Source organism: Eriocheir sinensis, chromosome 24, assembly GCF_024679095.1.
Source record: "Eriocheir sinensis breed Jianghai 21 chromosome 24, ASM2467909v1, whole genome shotgun sequence".
NCBI lineage: Eukaryota > Metazoa > Arthropoda > Malacostraca > Decapoda > Varunidae > Eriocheir > Eriocheir sinensis.
Window position 1 is genome coordinate 16637652 of NC_066532.1, and position 6539 is coordinate 16644190.

The window sequence follows — 6539 nt, forward strand, 5'->3', positions numbered from 1 at the left end:
GAATCAAGGTTGGCTACTGCGTTCCTGAAATTCAACCTCTTCTTAGTACCTGTCTGTCATGTGTTTTAAGATACCCTGAACTTAATCTAACCTAACCATACCCTTAACCAAAGCTAACTATCACCCTGAATTCAACCCAACTATCACCCTCAACTCAACACAACTATCACCCTCAACCTAACCTAACCTAACCTTACCATATCCTCAACTTAACCTAACCATATCCTCAATTTAACCTAGCTGTCGCCCTTAACCAAACCTAACTATTACCCTTAACCTAACCAAACCTAACCATATCCTCAACTTAACCTATCACCCTTAACCTAACCTAACTATTCCCCTTAACCTAACCTAACCTAACCTAACCATATCCTCAACTTAACCTAACCTAACTATCCCATAACCTAACCTAACCTAACCATATCCTCAACTTAACCTATTACCCTTAACCTAACCTAGCTATTACCCATAACCTAACCTAACATAACCATATCCTCAACTTAACCTATCACCCTTAACCTAACCTATCTATTACCCATAACCTAACCTAACATAACCATATCCTCAACTTAACTTATCGCCCTTAACCTAACCTAACTATCCCATAACCTAACCTAACATAACCATATCCTCAACTTAACTTATCGCACTTAGCCTAACCTAACTATCCCTTAACCTAACCTAACTAACCCAAACCCTGATCATATTCGTATTAAATGAGAGAAAAACTTAAAATCATTGCGTTCCTTAAATTCACCCTCTTCTTAGTTCCTTCCTGTAAAGTGTTTGAAGATTTCCTGAACCTTAATTAACTATACCACAAACAGCTAATATGTCCGTATACTCAGTGATTTTAAAAGATTGGGGACATATTTAAATCAAAGGTAGTTTATGCATTTCCTTAGTTATACTCTTTTTGAAATGGTTAGTCTTTTATCATTCATCATCATCATCATCATTATTTAGGAGCAGCGAGTAGCGGGCTTTTTTTTATTATTGTTTCCTTTTTGTGTGTGCCCTTGAGCTGTCTCCTTTGTTGTAAAAAAAATACATATATCCAGGTTGAAAACAGAAGGCAAAACTAAACTACCACCTCCGTTTGACTTCTTCCTTCCTTATACACACAAAACGAACACGACTTATATTCTTTCTTTTTTTCACGACGCTGGAAGATAAATAGATAGACAGACAGATAGATAGATAGATAGATAGAGAGGTAAGAAGACATTGCCGGGTTGAATTCCTTTCCTAACATTAATAAAAGGAATTGAGAGGCTGAGCAAGCTGATATATGCGTGTGAAACTGTGTGCGCGCGCGTGTGTGTGTGTGTGTGTGTGTGTGTGTGTGTGTGTGTGTGTGTGTGTGTGTGTGAGAGAGAGAGAGAGAGAGAGAGAGAGAGAGAGAGAGAGAGAGAGAGAGAGAGAGAGAGAGAGAGAGAGAGACAGAAACACACACACACACACACACACACACAGAGAGAGAGAGAGAGAGAGAGAGAGAGAGAGAGAGAGAGAGAGAGAGAGAGCACAGTAGCAGCAGGCCGGGCGTCACCCTCTCAACACCGGCCGACGACACGGGAATGTGAGGTCAGTGACTCTATCGATCTTGTCTCCCTCCACCCAGACCCAGATCACGGGAGGACGCGACCCCGACGAATGCACGGCTCTTAAGGGGTTATAAATAGCGTGGAGAGACAGTTTTAGCGCCTATTGTGGCTATATTTACGTTGATAGTGGAGTAGAGGATGACTGAGGAGGTGATATTATGACATAGGTGGAGCGTGTTTTCTTTAGTTAGTTAGTTAGCTGAAACTTTGTAATAATAGCGTGGCAGAGCGTGGAGACAGTTTTAGCGGCTATTGTGGCTATATTTGCGTTCACGGTGGAGTAGAGGATGATTGAGGAGATATTATGACATGGGTGGAGTTTTTCTTTAGTTAGTTAGTTATTGACCGCCGAAACTTTGTAATACTAGCATGGAGGAGCGTGGAGAGACAGTTTTAGCGGCTATTGTGGCTATATTTACGTTCACGGTTCATACAGATAGATACACAGATATATAGATAGATACATAATAATAAGTTGTCTGTTGCGTCGCTCTCCGTGGCTGTAAATAACGCAGTGAGGCAGGTTTGGCGGCCTTTCCGATGTTGATAACAGTAGGCATTATCCTTTTACTTCCGCGTCTCGGCCATGTACAGGTTTAATTAACACAATCAAGGCAGGCTAATGTAATGATGTTTAGTCTCGAGTCTAAATATACAATGAACGGACAGGTTTGGGTACGGCTTAAAGAGGACCCACATGCATGTTGTGTATATATATATTTACATCAATCCATCCATCTCTCTCTCTCTCTCTCTCTCTCTCTCTCTCTCATACTTACATCGTGAGATACCCGGCGCAGGTCACGCCCGGCTCAGGTGTGGACAGGTGACTTAATGAGGGCAGGTAAGCGGCTCTTCACACCTTATAACACGACCAAAACATGTACAGACACGTTCAGGCCCTACGATCTTTTTTTTTTCTATTTTTACGTCTGTCTGTGTATTTATCTTTCAGTCTGTCTCACATTTCCATTTCATTGTTTGTTCGTTTGGTGTTTCAGCGTATTTCTCACGTCCCAGTCAGACTCACAACATGTCTAGACACGTCCAGGCTCTCTCTAGCTTTTATTTTTACTTTATTTTCTTTCTCGCTTTTGTTTTTCAGTCAGTCTCACACATCCTTTTTTTTTTCGTTCTTTTCTTCAATGCATTTTTTCACGCCTCAGTCAGAGTCACAACATGTTTCGGACACGTTTAGTTTCTTGTTCCGTTAATGTACGCGTTCCGTTTCTCTCGCTCAGTTCGCTCACTAAAACAAGTACAGGACACGTTCAGGCCGTCGCTCTGTGTATCCATTTATTTTATTCCTTGTCACAGTTTTTTTTCACTAGTTCTCATTCGCTATAACATGTACAGAACACGTTGAAATACTTGCTCTCTCTCTCTCTCTCTCTCTCTCTCTCTCTCTCTCTCTCTCTCTCTCACACACACACACCAATACTAACCGAGCACTCAAGAAGACATGTAAAAACAACCCCCACGAGAGAGAGAGAGAGAGAGAGAGGGAAGCAGTGAACTTTTCCCCTGCCACCTCGTCCCTCCCTGCCCTCACCCCCATTCTCTCTCTCTGACCCAAACTGTCGTACCGCTCTGAGCTTCCGCCTTTCGCGACTGTTGAACCCGAGAGAGAGAGAGAGAGAGAGAGAGAGAGAGAGAGAACAGCCTTGCCGGACACTATACCCTCCCCCCCTTCCCCCCTTCTCCCCCTCCCCCCATCGCGTATTAGATGTCTCAGTTTTTTTAAGTGATTATTTGTGTGTTTTTGTGTGTTTAATTATAAGGTTTTTTCTTTGTTTTTTGTTGTTTTTGTTAGTGTTATGGTGTGTGTGTGTGTGTGTGTGTGTGTGTGTGTGTGTGTGTGTGTGTGTGTGTGTGTGTGTAGGCCTGAGAGATAAGTGTAGCCAGACGTGTGTGTGTGTGGGTGCTCCTCCTCCTCCTCCTCTTCTTATGCCTACCACGCCCCTACACACACACACACACACACACACACACTCAAGAGGCCAGTCACTCCCACCTACACACACAAAAACAAGCATCAGTGAGGAATAAAAAAAATAAAAATAAGAGAAATGAAATAACGACTAAGGAATAAAAAGAGAAAAGGGAAGATTCTGTCAATTTTCTATCCGTTTGTCTGTCTGTCTGTCACTCTGTCTTTCCTTTCCTTTCTATTCCCCTTCTTTCTCTTCCCTTTCCTTGCCTGCCCTTCCCCTCTTTTCCCTTCCCTTCCTTTCCCTTCCTTTTCCTTCCTTTCCTTTCTTTTCTACCCTTGCCTTCCTTTTCCTTCCCTTCCCTTCCCTTTCCTTTCCTTCCCATCCTTTCTTTTCTACCCTTGCCTTCCTTTCCCTTCCCTTCCTTCCCTTCCCTTAACTTTCCTTTTCTTCCCTTCCTTTCTTTTCTACCCTTGCCTTACTTTTCCTTCCCTTCCCTTCCTATCCCTTCCCTTCCTTTCCCTTCCCTTCCCTTCCCTTCCCTTCCCTTCCCTTCCCTTCCCTTCCCTTCCCTTGTCTTCCCTTCCCTTCCCTTCCCTTGTCTTCCCTTCCCTTTCCTAACCCGTAAGAGCGTGACCTTGAAATCTAAGGTCGCCAAGGAGTTGCTGGTCATTCCTTTCACACACACACACACACACACACACAGCAAGACCGTTAACCTCTGCGCACACACGTGGTTCTTAATCTTAACTGGACACACACACACACACACACACACACACACACACACACACACACACACACACACACACGCACCGTTCGCTCTCTCTCACCCCAAGGCAAGGTCACGGGTTCCATCACACACACATTAAAAACGGGATAAAACATACACTATAAAATAACCGAGCTGGATAAAACACACACAAAAAAACAGGAAAAACAGCGACGAATGGGATGAGGTTAGGCACTTGTGTTCACTTGTATTACACACACACACACACACACACACACATTATGCTAAGAAAAAAACACGTCTGATTCTTGTTTTTTTTCTCACAAACACAAACGGAAATTCAAACACAAAGCGATGATTATGAGTGACTCCTTCCTTCTTTCCTTCCTTCACATTCCTTCATTCTTTCCTTCCTTCACATTCCTTCCTTCTTTCCTTCATTCTTTCCTTCCTTCATTCTTCGTCTATCCTTCCTTCCTTCTTTCCTTCAAGTTTTCCTTCTTCCATTCGTCCTTTAACTGTCCTTTCTTCCTTCCTTCCTTCTTTCCTTCAATCATTCCTCATATTCCTTCAAGTTTTCCTTCTTCCATTCGTCCTTTATCTGTCCTTCCTTCCTTCCTTCTTTCCTTCAATCATTCCTCATATTCCTTCAAGTTTTCCTTCTTCCATTTGTCCTTTATCTCTCCTTCCTTCCTTCCTTCCTTCTTTCCTTCAATCATTCCTCATATTCCTTCTTCCGTTCGTCCTTTATCTGTCCTTTCTTTTTTCCTTCAATCAATTCTTCACATTCCTTCAAGTTTTCCTTCTTCCATTCGTCCTTAATCTGTCCTTCCTTCCTTCCTTCAAGTTTTCTTCTTCCATTCTTCGTCCATGTTTCCTTCCTTCTTTCAATTCTTCACACTCCTTCCTTCCTTCCTTCCTTACACAAAATCAACACACAGTAACTCCTTCAATCCACCACACTGTTACCACTCCTCCTTCACAATTTCCTTCACTCCTTCCCAAAACAACACACACACACACACTCGGTAAAACTCCACCACTCAAACACCACTACATCACTCCTCCACTTCCACAAAACACACGCAAAAGAACACCACGAAAAACACACCCACACACCAAAAAAACACTCACATGGAGAGATGGAGACTGGGGGGAACGTAAAAACAACAGGTACCAGTAGACGCGGTAACAGTAGTAGTGGTGTTAGTGGTAGTGGTGGTGGTTGGGGAAAGCAAAAGTTATGGTGTTATGCCTCGTCCGCAGAGTGAGACAAGCAGGCTAGCGCAGAGTTCCCCGGTAAGGACAGACGGAGCCACCACGCGCGTACTCTCTGACGACCAAATGCACCGCTCTCCCCACACCTCTCACAACGGGATGCGAGGGGTCGGCAAGCGTGCCCAGACTCTACGGCCGCTTCACACAAACTGAGTTACTGAGGGCAACGACCGGTGGGCCCTCACTCCCTGCTAACCCGCCCCCCTCTCCCCTCGCCGGCTCCCCTCGTGTACCTACCCCCGGGCCAGCCAACCAGCCAGCCAGCCAGCCACCACAACCTGCTCAGAGGGGAACAACCAGCAGAAGCACCCACCTCTCGCTCTCTCTCTCTTCCTCTCTCTCTGTCTCTCTCGCTCTCGCTGGGTTCCGGGTGCGTGTGTGTGTGTGAACGTCGAAACATCCGCATTGTGTTTGTGTTTGTGTGTGTGTTGGTGAGGTGTTTGTGTCTGTGTGTGTGTGTGTGTGTGTTTGTGTCTGTGTGTGTGTGTGTTTGCATATCTTGGGTGTGTTGTCCCCTCGAGTTATTTCACGGTCAACAACAACGACAAAAACGGTCACTACTACTACTACTACTACTACTACTACTGCTACTACTACTACTGCTACTACTTCTACTACTGCTACTACTACTACTACTACTACCACGATTACTACTACTACCACTACTACTACTACTACTACTACTACTACTACCACGATTACTACTACCACTACTACTAGTACTGCTATTATCACCACGATTGCTACTCCTACCACTGCAACTACTACTACTACTACTACTACTACTACTACTACTACTACTACTACTACTACTACTGCTATACTAACTAGCGATCTTAGGCTTAGAGAGAGAGAGAGAGAGAGAGAGAGAGAGAGAGAGAGAGAGAGCAATGACCAATGACTGACTGGCTTATTCCAAGGGATTTTCAACCTTGGCTGCTCGTCGCTTCCCTTCCGCTTATGTTCTGCTGTTGACGGGACTCCGAATTT

At 44.2% G+C, this 6539-nt stretch overlaps 1 long non-coding RNA gene across 1 annotated transcript in view; it reads right to left on the reverse strand.

The window, feature by feature from the left end:
• Window positions 1-6123, reverse strand: part of LOC127002946 (uncharacterized) — a 74065-nt gene extending 67942 nt beyond the window's left edge. The window contains exons 1-2 of the long non-coding RNA XR_007756765.1: window positions 5406-6123; window positions 2387-2948 (exon numbers count right to left, since the gene is read on the reverse strand). This is a non-coding gene — a long non-coding RNA (uncharacterized LOC127002946). The remainder of the gene's footprint in view (window positions 1-2386; window positions 2949-5405) is intronic.
• Between the last annotated feature and the right edge of the window lie 416 nt (window positions 6124-6539).